Consider the following 20,961-nt stretch of genomic DNA (forward strand, 5'->3'; position numbering starts at 1 on the left):
CTTAGTATCGATAGAAGCTTCCGTTGAAACAATTGTAACAGTTTTTGCACCGATTAATTTTGAGTCTTTTCGTGTCCACTTGTGCCTTGAGTAGATTTTGGGAATATATTCGAGATTGTTTTTTATATTTTCAAGTTCAGAAACTTCTTCCCAATGCCAAGAAATAAAATCCTTTCAACTTATTAGAAATTTGATGGCAAGTTGTACTCAATTATTAGAAATTGCATAACTAAATTCAGCCTTATTTAAACTAGGCATTTTCTGTCTTGATCAAAAAAAGTAGAAAATGACAAATAAACTCTCATCAACTAATACCGTTGTCCATAAATCTAAGAGTTGTCACAATCAAAATTATAAAATGGCTATTTAAAGTCGAGCATTATTATGTGTAGCATCATAACTAACACAATTGGCCCTATTCTAAAGTAACCAACTAGTGGCTATATATGCAAAACAGATAAAAACATCAAAGTACAGTGTTCAAATGGACATTAATTGAAGATCCTAGTATAGTCTTTTATGGTTTCAAGTATCAACTTTGATCAACTTGTTAAATTACATGATGTTCTCCTAACTGAATTCTTTTTTCTTTTTTATTGGGTAATTTGGACACAGAAGGATTGATAATCTTACAAATGAAAGCACCTTTATCCTATTTTGCCAAACATAGGCTAATTTATTAATTCTTTCGACTAACGTGAGACCCTTAACATTTTTACTCCTATTTGCACGTCCAAGATTGAAGATCTAAAGCGTGGATAACATAATATAGGATCTCAACATCGAATAAATCAAAAATAGGGATAGATTTGATGTTGATACCATATTAAAAATGTATCTTGCTCAGTAATTAGTATTATGGGTACGAAATTTTAGCAATCTTTTAACATGAAATGTAGTTAAAAATATATCGGTTCATATGAACTCAATAATATTAATTCGAACCTTGTATATATTTAGAAGATTCATTAAATTTCAAAAAATAAAGTTTGAACCTAGTAAATAAAAGATATTATGGCATGTAACTCCGAACTCGAAACCATTATATTATAATATATATATATATATATATAACAATTTAAAAAGAAGAAAGGTGGTAAATGTTGATTGATTTGATTTGTCAATATCACGTTTCAACACCAAATTTATATAATGGGAATTGAATGGTCTTCAGGCATTTGAGTTGAATTGTCAGATTTGAAAATAGAAAAGGACGGACATTTACATTATATAGACGTTTTTAAAATAATAGTCAATATATATATATATATATATATATATATATATATATATGGGAGAAGGGTCAAAATGCCTCTAAACTATTGAAAAAGATCTAAAAAAAATATTCATTCACCTATTGAGCTAAAAATACCTCTCCATCCACCTTTTTGGTTCACTTATGCCCTTTGACCGTTAGGTCAATGCCTATGTGGCAACTTCTTATTGGTCGAAATAAAACACCTAACCTATTAGAAAGACTCACTCATATTTACTCGTTTTTAGGACTGACCCGCCCCAAACACTAACCTAACCCAAATAAAAAGTTCAAATAAAAAAAAATGCCCCAATTCCATCTAACCCATGGATTTTATGTGTTCATTTTCTTGATTAATCTCATGTATAGCATTATCACCGAATAAAAATTCATAAACAAACAAGAAAAGCCTAACATGAATGAGTCAATGATTTTCTTGATAATAATGTGGGACGGAAAACTAGGAGTAGTCCAACGGTTTATGATATCATCCAAACAATCACTTTGAGATTCTTTCGTTATGTGAAAATGATTAAATTAAACTCATCTTGAATATAATGCAATTAGTGTCTATCATGTGAATTGAACTGGATGCCATAACAAGAAAAAGAAAATCACGTAGTAAAGTTGCGTCTATATGTTCGCTGCAACTTCCATGGAGCTTTTGTTCCATGGAGTTTGATAGAAGTGGGGCCTCTTTTTTTTTGTTGAACTTTTTGTTTGGGTTGGGTTAGTGTTTGAAGCGGGTTAGTACGAAAAACTATTAGATATGGATGAGTCTTTTTAATGAGTTAAATGTTTTAATTTTGGCCAATAAGAAGTTGCCACTTGTAATTTAAATAATTATTATTTTTAATTCAGTATTGACTTAATAGTCAAAGGGGCATAAGTGAGCAAAAAGGCGGATGAAGGGGTATTTTTAGCCATATAGATGGATGAAAGGTATTTTTAAACCTTTTCCAATAGTTTAGGGTATTTTTAACCATTTTTCGTGTGTATATATATATATATATACACACTTTTACGGCTACTAAATATTAAGAGTTTACGAACCACAAGTAGTATGTTATATACCAGCTTTTTTTTTTTAGACCCACACAAATGTTAAGTCCACAAGTTGACGTTTCGTTAATGCAACAATTAGGTCATGAATTGTAATGCCAAAAATACACAAAAAGTGTGACAAGAATGCCTTTAAGTGAATGGAAGATGTCGTATTTTGCTGTATAAAGATTTGTGACAAACGAAAAAAGTGGTCAAATTTACCTAAAGGCAAATTTTTGTTCCCCTTTCTCTATTTTCTCTTCTTTTCTAACTATTTAAAGTTGTGATTGTAGTATGAGCCACAAGCTTGAAATCTTGTGACATTTTACATTTTAAATTCATTTTTTTCTTTTTCTATGAGCCACAAGCTTCATTCTTTTTTTCTTTTTCTTTTTTTTTTCTAACTATTTAAAGGTACGAAGAAGAAATAATGAGTGACATTGAGGAAAGACCCTATAAAATTTAAACCTAATTTTGGTATTATTTGATCAAGAATCCTCTATGTTATTGAAAGTTGCACACAAAATACTCCTTCTGTTTCAATTATGTAAATCTATTTCCTTTTTAGTCCATATCAAAAAGAATGATTCATTTTCATATTTGAAAATAATTTATTTTTTTGCAATTATTTATAACCATACGAAATATTTGTCTCATTTTATACCACAAGTTAAAACGTCTTTTTCCCCCTTAAATTTCGTGTCTAATCAAATAGGTTCTCATAATTTGAAAAAGAGGGAGTAACATTTTTCATTGTTGAAGGGGAGTCTTGGAGCACGATAAAGTTGTCTCTGTGTCACTTATAGGTCACGTATCCGAGTCTTGGAAGCAGTCATTAATTATTGCATTAAGGAAGGATGTTTATATTACACCCTTTCGAATGCGGCACTTCCTCGGATCCTGAATACGAGATATTTTATACACCGAACTACCTTTATGGTACGTGAAAGGAATTTAAGCTATTTATGACCAAGTAAAAAATTAGATTATTTCTTGTCATATTCTTCATTGAATAGCAAAAGTTTAATAGCATCTTATTAAAGAATAATACAACCTTAAATAATACAGATTTTCCTCACTTTACATGAAAATGCCATAAAATATGGAGAATAATGAAGATCTTAAGATCGCATTTTGTTGCGTTAGCTTCTCATCATTTGAAGCAATACTATGATTAGGTGAAATCATTCCAGCCCAAGAATCTTTTATACTAATAAGTCGCATTAAATGATGAAGTTATGAGGTTGTTTTGTAATGATTAAATCTTTTTAATTATTTTTTAACCATAATAATTTCATAAATTTAAATTATATACATTAATATATTTTTTTATATTGTCAGTTCACATAATTTAAATTATTGATGGGAGTAAATTTATAATTTAACAGGATCTCAATTAAAGTACATATTAATACAAATATTCTTCCTTTGTATCACACGTGCAACCCCCTCAAGTTGGGGTATTGAATAATTAAGGGAATCAGTATTATTAACGGGATTCTTGAAATTTTAGGGATTTGCTTAATGGTTAATCACATGTTTACCAGCTAAGCTAATCACATGGGCCAGATATGTAAGGCCCACTAATCCATGCAAAAGCTGGCCCACGACAAACTCCACTGTTCACTTTCTTGGTAACTGTTGCACATGCACGATTGCACGTGTGGGAATCCCTTGATCAAATGATAGACCACAAATATAATTGTTTTTTAAAGGTCGCATTATTTATGGAAAATTATGTCAAAGCCAAGTCATTGTAGTATTCTTTTTATAGAGGTTTAAGTTATATATATTGTTAGAGAAAGAAGTTTTTATATTTTATGTAATTTTTGCTCGTTATATGTATTAGATAGGTAACATGTCTTATTTTTATAATTATAAATTTCATATTTTAAGCGAAGATAAACTAGAATTTAAAGATTATGAGTTCCAAATTCTAGTTCTTCTAAATCACTGAGTTTTAAAATAATAATTTGTATATATTTAATTATTTTTAAGGCAAATACATGATTGCACCAAAGTTACCGGGTTCGGTCGAACCCGCGACCAAAAGTCTAGCTCTGCCACTGATTTTATGAAATTTTACGCATAAATATCCTCTAAGTATCGTGATAGTTTACAAATTATTTACACTAACAATGTATAGAATCTAACTCATTTTTATAACAATGGTAATTTAGTCAGCACTAGTGATTGAGACACATAGAGTAAAAGGTGTTCATGAACACCCTTAATCGAATAATTATATTCAAGGGTGAGGTATGAGTTCGGTCGAACCCAGTAACTTTGGTGCAAATTTTGTATTGATCTTAAAAAATTTATGTAATATGTACAAATTATTAATTTAGAGCTCAGTAACTTAAAAGTCATAAAATTCGGAACTCATAAGTTTCAAATCCTGGCTCCGCTTATGATTATATTGTTATATAAACATTATATTATGTATATAGGTTAATATTACTTTTTATAAATATATATATTAATCTTTTAACACCTTTTACAAAAAAATTGGATTCACCACGGGTCAGCCCCTCATGTTTTTGTCACAACTAAAATTTAAAACATGACCTTCAAAATCTACACATGGTATAATATCTCTTAGTACAATTACATTGCTCGTTAGATTTGTAACACTAAGATAAAAGGTTTCACAAAGCTATAGCCAATATGAGTTTAAGGTTAGACTTGAAATTCTTGGTTCCGTTAGTAACACTTTAAAACCTATAAGATGTCGCAGGCGGAAAATGAGAACGAAGTTACGTTTTTGTCTAATAGATAGAGAAGAGTTTAATTTCACATAAAAAACAAGTATGCCCGTATTTTTTAAGATAAAATAAGAGACATAACCAAAATTTGAAGGTTATGAGTTTTAAACTTGCCTTTAAACTCATGACTCATCTTAATTAATAAGAGAGACATAATTAGTATTTAAAACTTATGAGTCTAGTTTTTAAATTCTTTTAAATGATTGAATTTTAAATTAATATTTTTTATATAATTCAATAATTTTTTAAAATAAATATATGATTTGAATAAAACTTATTGTGTTTTACCGAACCAATATCCGAAAAGCTTGATACACACCTGATTAATGGGTTCATATTTAAATATGTGCACAAACCTAATGAAATTTTTGATATAAATACAGAATCAAGCAAAACTTAATGCGTCCATTGATCATGTACTTGATACTTTATGTATGATAATGCATGAATAATGATCAGATTTTTTTAATTTGACCGTTGAACGGATCTAAGCATGAACAAAGTCACTTTGACCGGTGTGCACGTGTAGGTACACGTATGCGAATCTCATTACATGTGTCTTTGCTGTACTTAGGCTGTTAAAAGAATGACGATGTGCATGTAAGAAGCACATGATGTTGGTCATTAACTTAAATAAAAATAATAAACTTGTTTAATATTTTTTCAACTACGACATTGATATAAATATATTATATTATGGATGTTCATTTAGTATTCCGTTGTAAATAAATTTTTTGAAAAAACTTATCCATATGAGACTCCACCGTAAATATGTTTATCTATTTAGTACTCTATTGAAAATAAGCCTCCTAAAAAAGCTTATCATTTCGGTACTCCTTTATGGATAAATATTACTCATGGTAGAACAGTAGCGGACCCAAGTGGTGGCTAGCGGGTTCAACTGAACCTGCTTCACAAAAAAATAATACTATGTATATGTATAAATTAGGATTAAAGCTGTGTAAATTTTGCATAAATATTTTATTTGAACCCACTTGACAACTACTATCTTGCGACTAAATTGATATACTTCTAAGATTGAACCCGCTTGTACAAAATCTAAGATTATCTATATTTGGCATAACAGCTTAGAATAACAACTTACACAGCAGCTTGCACATCAACTTATTTTCTTCTATAAATAGAGGAGAACTCAGTTCATGATGTATATAAGTTTGAAGTTTGAATAATATATCAGTTTCTCTCTATACTTGTCTTTATTTTATAACACGTTATTAGCACGAGACTCTGTCATCTCGAGAAAATACTTTGAAAGTATCAAAGGTACGAACTTTCTTTTTCTAAATAATATCAAATCTTTATAAACTTGAGTTTGTAGCCATGAATATATCGGACAAAAGCTACATGTCTTGGGTGCTTGATGCCGAAATTCATCTTGATGCGATGGGTCTGGCAGACACCATCAAAGATAAAAATCAGGCATTAAACCAAGACCGTGCCAGAGCAATGATATTCCTACGCCATCACCTTGATGAGGGCCTGAAAATGGAATATATTACTGTTAAAGATCCAATCATACTGTGGAATAATTTGAAAGATAGATATGACCACCTGAAGATGGTCGTTCTTCCACAAGAACGTTATGATTAGACTCATTTAAGGCTACAAGAATTTAAATCTATCAGTGAATATAATTATGTTATGTTCAGAATTATTTCCCAATTGAAACTATGTGGTGATAATATTATCGATCATGATATGTTGGAAAAAACTTTCACCACTTTTCATGCCTCGAATATGCTCCTGCAGCAGCAATATCGAGAGATGGAATTCAAAAAGTATTCTAAACTTATCTCACATCTTCTTGCAGCCGAGCAACATAATGGGCTATTAATGAAAAACCACGAAAGCCAACCTACTGGTTCTTGTCTATTCCCTGAAGTGAATGAGATGAACTTCCACCAAGCTAAGCGTGGAAGAGGACGTGGCCCCAGTTGTGGTCATGGCCGTGGTCGGGGAGGAAACTCTAATCGTGGTAATAACAACGCACCAAAGAACCCTCCTCACCACCAGCACTGGAAAAAGGAAGGAACAAAGCATGAAGCGGTGCAAGCAGCAAAGCTAGAAAATGCATACTATAGATGTGGAGGAAAAGGGCACTGGTCACGTACATGTCGTACGTCAAAGCACCTGGTTGAGCTGTATCAAACCTCCCTTAATAAGACAGAAAAATGCAAAAGCAAATTTTATTTCTGAAGATAATTTAGACTCCATGCATTTGGATGTAGCTGATTATTTTGCACTCCTAGAAGGAGAAACAAGTCATGTAATCGGTAGTGAATCTGTAGAAATGTAAATATTTTTTTTTTGTTTGTAGTAGATAGTATGGTTATGTAATTGTTGTACATAAATAAAAGTTATGCGTTGAAAATAATGTTTACTACCATATTTATTTTGTTTATGTCATTTTGAAAAATATGGATAATCCTCAAATTGTATTTGGATCAAAGACCAATCATGAAGATATTTGTGTAATTTATAGTGGAACAACTCATGCCATATTCAAATTTCAGAAATACTTTTCTTATTTGCATAAGGAAAAAGCAAATGTTTCAACAATTTCTAGTAATATAAGTTTGATTGAAGGCTCCGGAAGAGTTACTGTATTTTTGTCTAAGGGAACAAAACTTATTATCGACAATGCATTATTCTCCTCCAAGTCCCGAAGAAACTTGTTGAGTTTTATAGATATCCGCCGAAATGGGTATCATGTTGAGACAATAGATAAAATGAACGTGGAATATCTTTGTATTACAAATAATATTTCTAGCGAGAAATGCATTGTAGAAAAGTTACCAACTTTATCTTCTCGCTTATACTATTCAAAGATTAGTACAATTGAAGCACACTCTATTGTAAATCAGAAGTTTACTGATTCAAATACTTTTGTGTTTTGGCATAGCCGTTTGGGCCATCCTCGATCAATAATGATGTGATAACCCAAAAGGTTATCTTATGTTTTAGAACTCGAATATGCGCTCTTAAGCATTTAAAATCTTATTTTTACCCTTCTCGATGTACGTGCGTAGTTCGGGCAGGTTTCCGGAAAGCTTTTTGTTGAAAACTAATAAAAATAAGAATTTTTGCCTTAAAAGTTAATTTTAGATGATTTCAGTCAATATTTTTGGTCAACGGGCCCGTATCTGTGCTTTGACGATCCCGGTAGGTCCGTATCGAATTATAGGACCTGGTCGTATGCCTAGAATCTAAGTCGGAGGTCTCTAACTTGAGTTATAAATTATCAGGTCCGTATTTTAGTTTCGGATCCCGATACAGGTTCATTATGATATTTAAGACATGCATGTGAAATTTGGTGAGAAATGGAGTTGATTTGACGCGATTCGGACGTCTAGTTGAGAAAATATAAATTTTAATGTGTTTTTGAGAATCTCATTTGATTTGGTACTAAATTCATAGTTCTAGGTGTTATTTTGGTAATTTGATCGCGCAAGCAAATTCGTATGATGTTTTTAGACTTGTGGGCATGTTTGGTTTGGAGCGCCGAGGGCTAGGGTGATTTTTGGATAGGCTACTCAGTGATTTGGACTTAGAAGAATAACTCGTGTGTTTCAGCTGTGTTGCGGGCCTCAAACCTCGCAAATGCAAGGTTAGGGTTGGCATTTGCGAACACTGTTGAGGTCGCATTTGCGAAGTTCTCATCACAAATGCGAAGAGAAGCTGGGCCATCCTGTGTTCGTAATTGTGAACTTTTCTTCGCATTTGTGAAGGGAGTCTGGGAGGGGTATGGATTGCAAATGCGATCTTTTGTCCGCATTTGCGAGGTCAGTGATCGCAATTGCGTCACTTTCCTCGCATTTGCGATGGGCAGCAGGATTGTGAAGGCTTCACAATTGTGATAGCCCCTTCGCAATTGCGAGCTTCACATTTGCGAAGCTCAGGTCGCAAATGCGACGTCTGTAGCTGAACAAAATGACTTTTGGACTAGAATTTTCATTCATTTTCCAAATTTTCGAGACCTAAAACACAAGAGGCGATTTTGCAAAGGCCATCTCTTCCCCAAATCATAGGTAAGTGATTCTAAACTGGTTTTGTTCAATCTTTATCTACATTTTACAAGATTTCAACTAAAAATCTAAGTTTTTCATGGTATAATTAGGGGCTTTGGGTAGAAACTAGGGATTTCGGAAATTTGGGGATTAAGACCTCAACTTGAGGTCGAATTCCAAAACTAATTACATATTTGGGCTCGAGAGTGAATGGGTAAAAAGATTTTGTTCCGAACCTCGGGTTTTGACCAAGCGGGCCCGACGTCGATTTATAGACTTTTGGAATAAAAATTGAAAATTTTAATTTATGCAATATAATTGATTCCTTTAGCAATATTTGATATTATTGAGTCATTTTTGAATAGATACGAGTGGTTTGGAGGTGAATTCCAAAGGAAAAGTTGTGATTGAGAATTAAGTGGCCTTCAGAGCGAGGTAAGTGTTGTGTCTAACCCTGACTTGAGGGAATTAGGAACATTAGATTATTTGCTAAGTGAAATTCATGTGAGTGGAGTATATGTGAAGTGACGAGTACCTATGCGCCGCCAATTTACCTTTTTTTGTTTTCCATATTTTTCTGTTTTTTCCAATATTGTCTAATTCCTATGCCAACTTGCTACGTGTAATACTAGTATTGTTCAAATTATCGTTCTTATCATGTTTACAGAATTTTCTGGTGATAATTGAGTTTTTATTTCAAGTTGAGATTGATATTATGGAATCAAATATTGAATCAAGGTTTGTACTTGTTATTCTATCTCCCTATTGTTATTTATGCATTGCATTATGGTAAGGGAGAGTGTTAATGCACGAAGGGTGATGTTGTGCCATATTGTGAGTGTTAATGCACGAAGGGTGATGTCGTGCCATATTGTGAGTATTAATGCACAAAGGGTGATGTCGTGCCATATTGTGAGTGTTAATGCACGAAGGGTGATGTCGTGCCATGATATGAAAGTAAAATCACGAAGGGTGATGTCGTGCTGTTTCTATTAATTTTATGGTGAGATTGAGAGTAAAAGCATGAAGGGTGATGCCGTGCATTTTTCTTGACTGTATTCACTATTCCTGTTGATTCATCATATATTGACTGCTCTGGTAATCATTATGTTGTAGTTTTTCATCTTGTATTCCCCTCAATATGCTCCCCTCCCGACGTTTCCTGTTATTTGTGTATACACTATTAAATTGTACAAGTTGATTTGTAGGTGTCTTGCCTTTGCCTCGTCACTACTTCGTCGAGGTTAGGCTCGACACTTACCAGTACATGGGGTCAGTTGTACTGATGCTACACTCTGCACTTTCTATGCATATTTTGATACCAGCTCTGGTTGATCGAGATTTTGCTATTGGTCCGTTGTTCGGAGACTTAAGGTAGATTTGTCGGCGTCCACATACCTTGAAGTCCCCGTCCATCATTTTTGTTCTACTGTTTCTTTATTTGAGACAGTTGTATTTCTTTCAGACTATTACTTATAGCAAATTCTAGAATGCTCGTGAATTGTGACTCTAGATCCGGGTAGTAGTAATTAATATATTTTTATTATATTCCGCACTTAATATATTTCATCTTAGTTAATTATTGTTAATTATTGAATGGGAATAAGGAATTGGTTTGATGATTCTCTAACGTTGGCTTGCCTAACCAGTAAAATGCTATGCATCATCACGGTCCCGTCGGTGGAAAAGTTCGGGTTGTGACAAATGATGAGACGAATTACTGAAAATTCGAGTGGGCGTCCATTAAAGAACCTGAATATTCTTACAAATGATGAATTTTCTTGTGATGTTTGTTATCAAGGCAAAATGATCACTAGACCATCACCAGTGAAGGTTGGCATTGAGTCCCCTGCCTTTTTAGAACGTATACATGGGGATATATATGGACCTATTCACCCACTAAGTGGGTTGTTTAGATATTTTATGGTCTTAATAGATGCATCTTCAAGATGGTCTCATGTGTGCCTACTATCATCTCGAAACCTAGCGTTTGCAAAGTTATTAGCCCAAATAATTCGATTAAGGGCACAATTATCATATTATCATATAAAGGCTATTCGCCTTGATAATGCTGGAGAATTCTCATCTCAAGCTTTTGATGATTATTGTCTATCAGTTGGGATAAAAGTTAAACATCCTGTAGCTTATGTTCATACTCAAAATGGCCTTGCAGAATCATTTATTAAACGACTGCAATTGATAGCAAGACCACTACTTATGAAAACAAAATTGCACACTACTGTTTGGCGCCATGCTATCTTGCATGCAACATTACTTATCCGTCTTAGACCAACACATTATAATAAATATTCTCCGTCACAATTAGTTTTTGGTCATGAACCAAATATTGCCCATCTACGAATTTTTGGATGTGCTGCATATGTGCCAGTAGCACCACCACATCGCAGTATGATGGACCCCCAAAGAAGGTTAGGAATATATATTGGGTTTGAATCACCCTCTATTATTCTTTTTCTTGAACCATTGACGGGAGATTTATTTACTACTCGATTTGCAGATTGTCGATTTGATGAAATAAATTTTCCACAATTAGAGGGAGAGAAAAAGGAAATCAAAAGAGAAATTATGTGGAAAGTTTCATCATTATCTCACTTTGATCCACATACCCCTATATGTAATCAGGAGGTCCAGAAGATGATCCATTTACAGAATATAGCAAATCATATGCCAGACGCATTTACTAATTTGAAAAGGATAACTAAGTCGCATATCCCTGAAGAGAATGTGCCTATTAGAATTGATGTCCCAGCAGAACCATCTACTAGCATGAGATCTAGTGAACCTAATGCACGCCTAAAGCGTGGCAAACCTTTGGATTCTAAGGATCGAAATCCTAGAAAACAAATCAACAAATGATCAAAATGATATTATGAAGGGATCTCCTGAAGAGACCCAAGATATGATTAGTTATGAGATTCCTGAAGAAATCAATGAACCTGAGATTCAAGTGAGTGAGGAACTTTAATAAGTTCTACTGGTGATGGGATTAATTTAAATTGATATAAAATAGTGGTGGATATTATTTTTGCATATAATGTTGCACTTAACATTATGCAAGATAGTGAGAATCTTGAACCCTGGTTTATCGAAGAATGTCAACAAAGATCTGATTGGCCAAAATGGCAAGAGTCAATTCAATCGGAATTGAAGTCACTTGATAAAAGAGAGGTCGTTGGACCAGTAGTCCAAACACATGCTGGTATAAAGCGAGTTGGTCATAAATGGTTTTTTGTGCGAAAAAGGAATGACAAAAATGAAGTTGAAAGATACAAGGCTCGCCTTGTTGCACGAGGATTCTCACAACGACCTCGAGTCGATTATGAAGAAACATATTCACCAGTTATGGATGCCATAACATTTCGATATATCATCAGTTTAGCCTTACGTGAAATGCTTGAAATACATCTAATGGATGTGGTTACAGCTTATCTGTATGGGTCACTTGATAATGAAATTTACATGAAAATTCTTGAAGGATTTAAAATGCATGAAGCATATTCAAAATCTCGGGAAATGTACTCAATCAGATTACAAAGATCTTTGTACGGTTTAAAGCAATCTGGGCGCATGTGGTATAATCGCCTTAGTGAATATTTGCTGAAAGAGGGTTACATAAATGATGTTATTTTCCATGTATATTTTATAAAGAAAATGGCTTCAGAATTTGTTATACTTGATGTTTATGTTGGTGACATAAATCTTGTTGGAACTTCAGAATAGCTCCAAAAGACAATTGAATATCTTAAGAAAGAATTTGAGATGAAAGATCTTGAAAAGACAAAACTTTGTCTTGGTCTGCAAATTGAACAATTAACAGATGAGATCTTTATCCATTAATCTGCCTATACAGTAAGGGTCTTAAAACGCTTTTACATGGACAAAGCGCACCCATTGAGTACACCAATGATTGTTCGATCACTTGAAGTGAATAAAGATTTGTTTCGACCTCCAGAAGAGGATGATGAACTCCTTGGTCCCGAAGTGCCCTATCTCAGTGCAATTGGTGCACTAATGTATCTTGCTAATGCTACAAGACCTGACATAGCATTTTCTGTTAATTTACTAGCAAGATATAGTTCTTCTCCTACACAGATACATTTGAACGGGATTAAACATATATTACGATATTTAAAGGGAACTCTTGATATGGGTTTGTTTTATGCTAACAAAGATAGTGCAGATCTTGTTGGTTATGCAGATGCAGGTTATTTATATGATCCCCATAAAGCTAGATCTCAAACCGTGTATGTTTTTACATTGGGAGATACTATCATATCATGGCGCTCCACAAAGAAATCTATTGTTGCTATTTCTTCAGATCATGATGAAATAATAGCTATTCATGAAGCAAATAGGGAATGCGTATGGTTGAGATCAATAATTCATTTATTCAAGAAAAATATGATTTGTAATGTGAAAAAAGACCCACAATTTTATACGAAGACAATGTTGCATGCATAGCCCAATTGAAAGGGGTATTTATAAAAGGAGATAGAACGAAACACATTTCACCCAAAATTATTCTACACACACGATCTTCAGAAAAATGGTGGCATTGATGTGCAACAAATCCGTTCAAGTGACTATCCGATAGATATATTCATTAAATCTTTACCAACTTTAGCTTTTGAGAAGATGATATACAAGATTGGAATGCGAAGACTTAAATATTCAAAACAAGGTTTTCATTAGGGGGAGTAAAATACGTGATATACTCTTTTTTCCTTACTAAGATTTTTTCCCATAGGGTTTTCCTTATAAGGTTTTTAATGAGGCAGCTAACAATGCGTATTACTAAATATGTGTACTCTTTTTGCTTCACTAAGATGTTTTCCCACGGAATATTTTTCTAGTAAGGTTTTAATGAGGCGCATTATCTTTTAATGAATATTCAAGGGGGGGTGTTTATAAATATATTATATTATGAATGTTCATTTAGTACTCTGTTGTAAATAAGCTTCCTGGAGAAGCTTATCCATACGAGACTCCGTCGTAAATATGTTTATCTATTTAGTACTCTATTGGAAATAATGCTCATGAAGAAGCTTATCCGTTCGGTACTCTGTTATGGATAAATATTACCCTTGGTAGAAGATTATCTATATGTGACACAACAGCTTAGAGTAGCAACTTACACAGCAGCTTACACAACAACTTTCTTTCTTCTATAAATAGAGGAAAATTCGGTTCATTATGTACATAAGTTTGAAGTTTGAATAATATATCAGTTTTTCTCTATACTTGTCTTTATTTTACTGTCTTTATTTTATAATATACATGACATTTCTTTTTCTTTATTTTGTTTTTGTTATACAGAAAGGTGCGGAAGGGAAATTGGGACAAGGAATTATAAAGTGGGAAATCAAACTCTTACTAACAGCCACAGGTGCAAATTCAGAATCCAACCAATTAAACTGATAAGATTTTTACTTTCTTTTTTGTTTCTTTTATCGTGTTTTTTCTTATCCTGGAGGGAATCTAATTATGCTCATTTTGTGGCTAATTTGAGGGTTCTTGTACATGTTTATGAAATCGAATATTTTTGCTTTGTTTTTAGATATTCAGAAGTTTGCTCGAAATAAAGGCGTTTGGACATAAAAATTGTAATTCTTTTGAAAAGTAGTATTTGGAGTTATGTTAAAAAATCGTATTTGAAATTATGTTTTGACATGTTTTACTTGAAAAAATATTAGTACTTTTGTGAGCGAGGAAAATTTTAAAAAAATTGAAAAAGTGATATTTTTGGTTTTGAAAAACTCATTTCTGAAAAATTTCAAAAATAATTGTAAAACCTTATGGTCAAGCACATTTTTTTAAAATAATAATTTAAGGACAAACGGGGTCCTTTAATGCTAATAATCATGATTGGTTTTCCTTTTTCGAATTTAGTTAGTCCCTAAAATGACAAGTGCTTGGAAAAGGTTAGCCAAGTTGAAGAATTAATGATGGAGTTGTAGCCAACTAACATAAATACAATGATTAGACACAAGAGATTTGTTGAATAATTAAGAAATTAAAGCTAGCTAGCTAATGTGTGATATACACATGAAATTCGGAGTAAAAATGAGTTATCAATAATTGTCTGTCAAATCATGTCGTTGTCGGAAACCAAATCCTTAATAAGTGGTCTTGAGCTCATCATTTGTTGATTAACATCATTAGGATTTACTTTTCTTTTGTTGTTTTTTATTAACATAATATAATGTTATTTACATATTTAATTAATTATTTACTAAAGCTCTTTGAATGCTAGAACCGTCACTCAAAACCCTTTGCAGTTAAAAGTTTTTTATATAAAGGCATAGAATAGAGAGCTGAGAGGCACGTTCTTAAGGAATTTATAAACATAAATGCAAGTAGCGAAAACAAAATGGATAAAAGAAAATATTTATTTAATCGTATTATTCATTAAAAAATAAATTAAATATTAAACTTTTTAAAAACGTGTCAATTATGGATAAGAACCATACTATCCATTTAGAAAATAAATAACTAATGAGTTTAATTTTTACATTTTTAAACTCTCAAATTGAAGATTTTTCAAGTTTGTAAGACTAGAAATTCTCTCAAAAGTGATCATATTTAAAAAAAGCAATTTATGCTAACTACCTATGAAAACTAAAATATTTACCCGTGTTTACCCATCAAAAACTTTGTTACAATTTATACACATTTGAACTAAAAATATTACCTAACTACCCATGATTGGGTATCCAAAGAATCTTTCTCAAACTGATCTTTAATTAGTTTGTGGCCTGATTGTTATTAGATTTGAACACCTTCTTTGAAGTTTTTTGTTCCTTTTTAAAAATAAATATTCCCTAGAGCTATTTTTTATTAATAAAAGTTCAAAAAATCTGTAATTTTCATTGCTTCTTGAGATTGAGAGCCGGAATGAATATATATTTTACGCTTTTTTGAGATTTTTTATTCTAATTTTTATTAGCTTCTAGTATTGCATCATAAAATATTTTTATCTTGTCATTTTGTTATCTTAAATTATCATATGTTATTACATTTTTTAAGTTGCACAAAATTAATTTTTCAGAGATTTATTATAATAAAAATAAAATTCACTATTACAGGATCTTGAAGGTTGAAGTGCAAAAATTAATTTGTTGAGGTTGTAGTTATTTAGATCCAATTTTAACTAGGGTGGGTTTAAATATTGATTTGAGGTTTTGGCTAAATTTTGAGTTAATTAGATTATGTGAAAACTGATATTATTTCAGTTTAATAATTGAATTAAAAAAATAATTAAACCCTTTGCGTATAATTATATACCATGTTGGTATAGCTATATACTACACTAGTATCATACGTTAGTTGGAACCCTTTATTGATTGTATTAGATATATTTAATTGGTACACTATTTGATTTTTCTTTAGTAATAGTAGAATAGTACAATATCTTAATTTTTTTTAATTTTCTTTTATGCATGTGTATTATGTAATCATTTTAATTTTTTCTTTATGTGTTATTTTATATAATAGTATTATAGTACAATACTTGAAATACATTACTATATTAATATGTGGCACACTATTTTTTGATTTTTCTCTTTATGCATGTGTATTATGTAATAGTAGTATAGTCATATATAGTTGTCATGAATTAATTAGTAGAATTATATACCCTATTGGTATAGTTATATGTCATATTGGTATCATATAGTAGTTGGAACATTTTTTTGGTTATTTTAGATACATTTTAAGTGAATTCTATTTTGAAATGATTTATATGATCATGTTTTGCTGTGTTGAATTTTATTGTATTTATGGACATATATTTTGTGTATTATGTAATAATTTTTATAGCTATATGCAGTTGTTGGAACGACCACATACAACTATATACGCTATTAGTATAGTTATATACTATATTGGTATCATATGCTAGTTGAATCCTTTTTTGGTTGTATTAGCTGAATTTAATTGGTACACTATTTGATTTTCTTTTAATAATAGTAAAATAGTACAATATCTTGAAATACTTAATTATATTAATATGTGGTACATTATTTTTTTATTTTTCTCTTTATGCATGTGTGTTATGTAATAGTAGTATAGTCATATAGTTGCCGGAAATTAACTAGTAAAACTGTATACGATGTTGGTTTAGTTATATGCCATATTGGTATTATGGTAGTTGGAATATTGTTTTGGTTGTTTTAGCTGCATTTTTAAGTAATTCTATTCTGAAATTATTTATGTGAATACGATTTGCAGTGCTGGGATTTTTTTGCGCCGATGAACATAGATTATTTGTATTATGTAAAATTTTGATAGTTATAGGCAGTTGTCTGAACGACCACATACAACTATATACCTTGTTAGTATAGCTATATACTACATTGGTATTAGTTGATATAGTTATATGTCATATTGGTATCATATGGTAGTTGTAACATTTTCTGTTTGTTTTAGCTGCATTTTTAAGTGAATTCTATTATGAACTTATTTATATGAACATGTTTTGCAGTGTTGGAATTTTCTTGTGCCGATAAACATAGATTACAAACCAAAGATAGATAGGAGCCAACTGCATCATCATTCGTGAGTTGAAAGAGAAGTTAACAAAGAAGCAATTTCGGATGTTAAGAAAAATATGATTTGGATATTTGTAAGATACGCCACAAGTCATTGTGCAGATTCGAGTTATGCACCATTTACTTACTAGGGAAGTACATCATGAGGTGAAAGATGAGATGTGGTTTGTAATGAGCGGTTCTAGGTTGCGTTTTGGTTTGGGTGAATTTGCACTCGTTACTAAGATGAAATGTAAGGGTGATACAAGTATAGAGAGCCCATTAGAGAATAGGATGATATTAAAATATTTTGGGACTTCATCAACCCAACTAGTAGACTGTTTTATGAATGAGGAAATATGAGTGAGATGATGATGCAGTGAAGATAGTAGTTCTTTATTTCGTGAACACCTTCTTAATTTCTATGATCAAAACAACGATTATTTCACGATATTACATTGACTTGGTTAAGTGCGGTGATGTAACGACCCAACTTGTCGTTTATGTTCAGTGACTTAAAGTCTCGAGCAGTTTCGCAATATGTATTATGACTCATAGGTGTGGTCGAGTTTGATTTACTGAAGATTCAGAACTAGATTAAAAGAACAATCCTTATTTAGAAGCATAAATGGAAAGAGTTGAGCGGAGAGTTGACTTTTGAGTAAACAATCTCAAATTCAAATTCTCATGGTTCCAATAGCTCTGTATGGTGATTTTGGACGTAGGAGCGTGCCCGTAAAATTATTTGGAAGTCCGTAGTAGAATTTGGCTTGAAATGACGAAAATAGAATTTTTGGAAAGTTTACCCAGGGAGTTGACTTTTTGATATCGGGGTCGTAATCCAGTTCTGAAAACTTGTGCAATTCCGTTATGTCATTTATGACTTGTGTGCAAAATTTGAAGTCAATCGCACGTGATTTGATAGGTTTCAGCCTTAAATGTATAAGTTAAAATTTCTTAGTTTCATTAAGCTTGAATTGGGTATGATTCGTGGTTCTAGCATTGTTCGATGTAATTTGAAGTTTCGACTAAGTTCGTATGATGTTTTAGGACTTGTTTGTATGATTTGACGGGTCACGCGGGGCTTAGGTGTATTTTTTGATCATTTGTTGAAAGACTAGTAAAGTTAAGAAATTTTGGGAGTTTAACCATAGTCAATATCGGGTCAAGACGGCCTCCTTTCAGTATTTTGAGTATGCGAGCAAGTCCGTAGCATGTGTTTATGATTGAAATTCAAGTATGGTTTGTGTCCGGAAGGTTCCGGATGAGTTTCAGGGTGCTTTTAGATCATTTCGGAGAATTTTGAGTTTGGTGGTTTCTCGTGAAACACTATTCATTCGCAATTGCGAACCATTTATGGCAATTGCGAAAACACTGCGAACCATTTATGGCAATTGCGAAACCATTGTTCATGTAAGATACTGTTCATTTGCAAGTGCGAAATTTTTTTCCGCAAATGCGAACCTAGGCAGAAACTTAAGGATTGAAAATCTGTCATTTCTTCATTTTCGATTGAGATTTTTGGAGCTCGATTTTTGGGCGATTTTGAGGATTTCTTCACGACTTCGACTGGGGTAAGTGTTCTATATCCTAAAGTGATTATATTTCATGAATCTATGATAATATTCATCGTTTAATTCGGATTTAAATGGAAGAAATCAAGATTTTTATAAAAATCTTTCAAAACTGAAAATTTAAGATTTGGAGGTCGAGTTGTTATTGGAATTTGATAAAATTGGTATGGTTTAACTCGTATCGGAATGGGTGTTCGAATTTTATTAAAATTATGTCAGGTTCCGAGGGGCGAGCCCCCCGTTAACTTTTGTTGACATTTTGGAATAAAATTTTAAGTCAACGCATTATCATCCGGAATTGTTTCCGATGAATTTTAATGAAGTTATACAATTAATTTAGATAGATTTGAGCTGTACGGAGGCAAATTCAAGCAAGAAGGCTATTTTGCAATATCGGCCTAACTTCAAAAAGGTAAGTGTCTTACTTAACCTCGAGTGGGGGAATTACCCCTTAGGCATTGAGTCTTCTGTGCCATTTGTGAAATGTGAAAAACCGTGTACGCGAGGTGACGAGTACGTACTCAGGCTTATACGTGAAAAATTCATTGAAATAAAGTTTTAGGAATTATTGCGTTGTAAATTGGGAAATTGTGGAAAATTATTAAATTATCTATTTGCCATGCCTAAATCCTTATTGTTGAATTTATTTTTATATGATAATTTGATGTGATTATTACTTGAAATATTTATGAAACTTCGTGAGTATTGTTGTTTTAATATTTTTTGGAAATTAATTCCAATATGAATCTTCTGATGCAAATAATTAATTTAAACGAGCTTAAGAATAATTGTTAATATAATTATCTAAATTTGCATTAATGAAGAATTTGATTTATGTTGAGTAATTTCTATCTCAATTAATTATTTTTGGGTGTTATATAATTGTGTGGAGCCTTGGTCTATTTGTTGTGAAATTAATTGATTTTATTATATCTTTGAAATTTGGTTGTGGCCATTAGGAAAATTATGATATGAATTGATTTTATTATATTGTCGTGTTATTTTTCCGTGTAAATTGTTGTGTTGTGTGCGTTACTATTTTGGGGAGATAAGGGTGGCATTTCACCGTTGATATTATGTGGGTATAAGGGTGATATTTCATTGTTGTATTGTTTGTTGGAATATTATCTAGGGAAGAGCGATAAATGTGGCTATAAGAGCGATAAGGGTGGCAATAGGAGCGATAAGGATGGCAAAAGGAGCGATAATGGTGGCTATTGTCACGGACGATATGTGATGATGTGGGGTTGTGGTGTTTATAATTTTCATGTGATGTTGTGATTTTATTGTGTTTATTTATATACCTTGTGTAACTTGTCTTGTTGTTGGTAAATTGATAACATTCTGATTTATGTTGAAATTGAGAGCATGTGGCTATTTCCAGACGGATTATAAAATGAAATATGGGCACGAGGTGCCGTGAGTAAATAATGAGAATATTTGGAACGTGAATTGTTCGTACAGTTGTGATATGAAATGTGGGAACGAGGTGTTGTGATGAAATGATAATGATAATTGGCATGTGAATTGTCCGTGCAGTTGTGATATGAAATGAGGCCACGAGGTGATGATTTAATTATGGGAACGAGGTGTCGTGGAAATATAAAAATGGGTTGAGACCCGTGTTTACAAAAAATATAAAAATGAGTTGAGACCCGTATTTTTATGATTATGAAATGAGGTGTCACATGGTGACTTTTTAATTGAAAGAATTATATTCAAAAAAATTTATTTGAAAGGATTTTT

Source organism: Nicotiana tomentosiformis, chromosome 12 (genome assembly GCF_000390325.3).
Source record: "Nicotiana tomentosiformis chromosome 12, ASM39032v3, whole genome shotgun sequence".
NCBI lineage: Eukaryota > Viridiplantae > Streptophyta > Magnoliopsida > Solanales > Solanaceae > Nicotiana > Nicotiana tomentosiformis.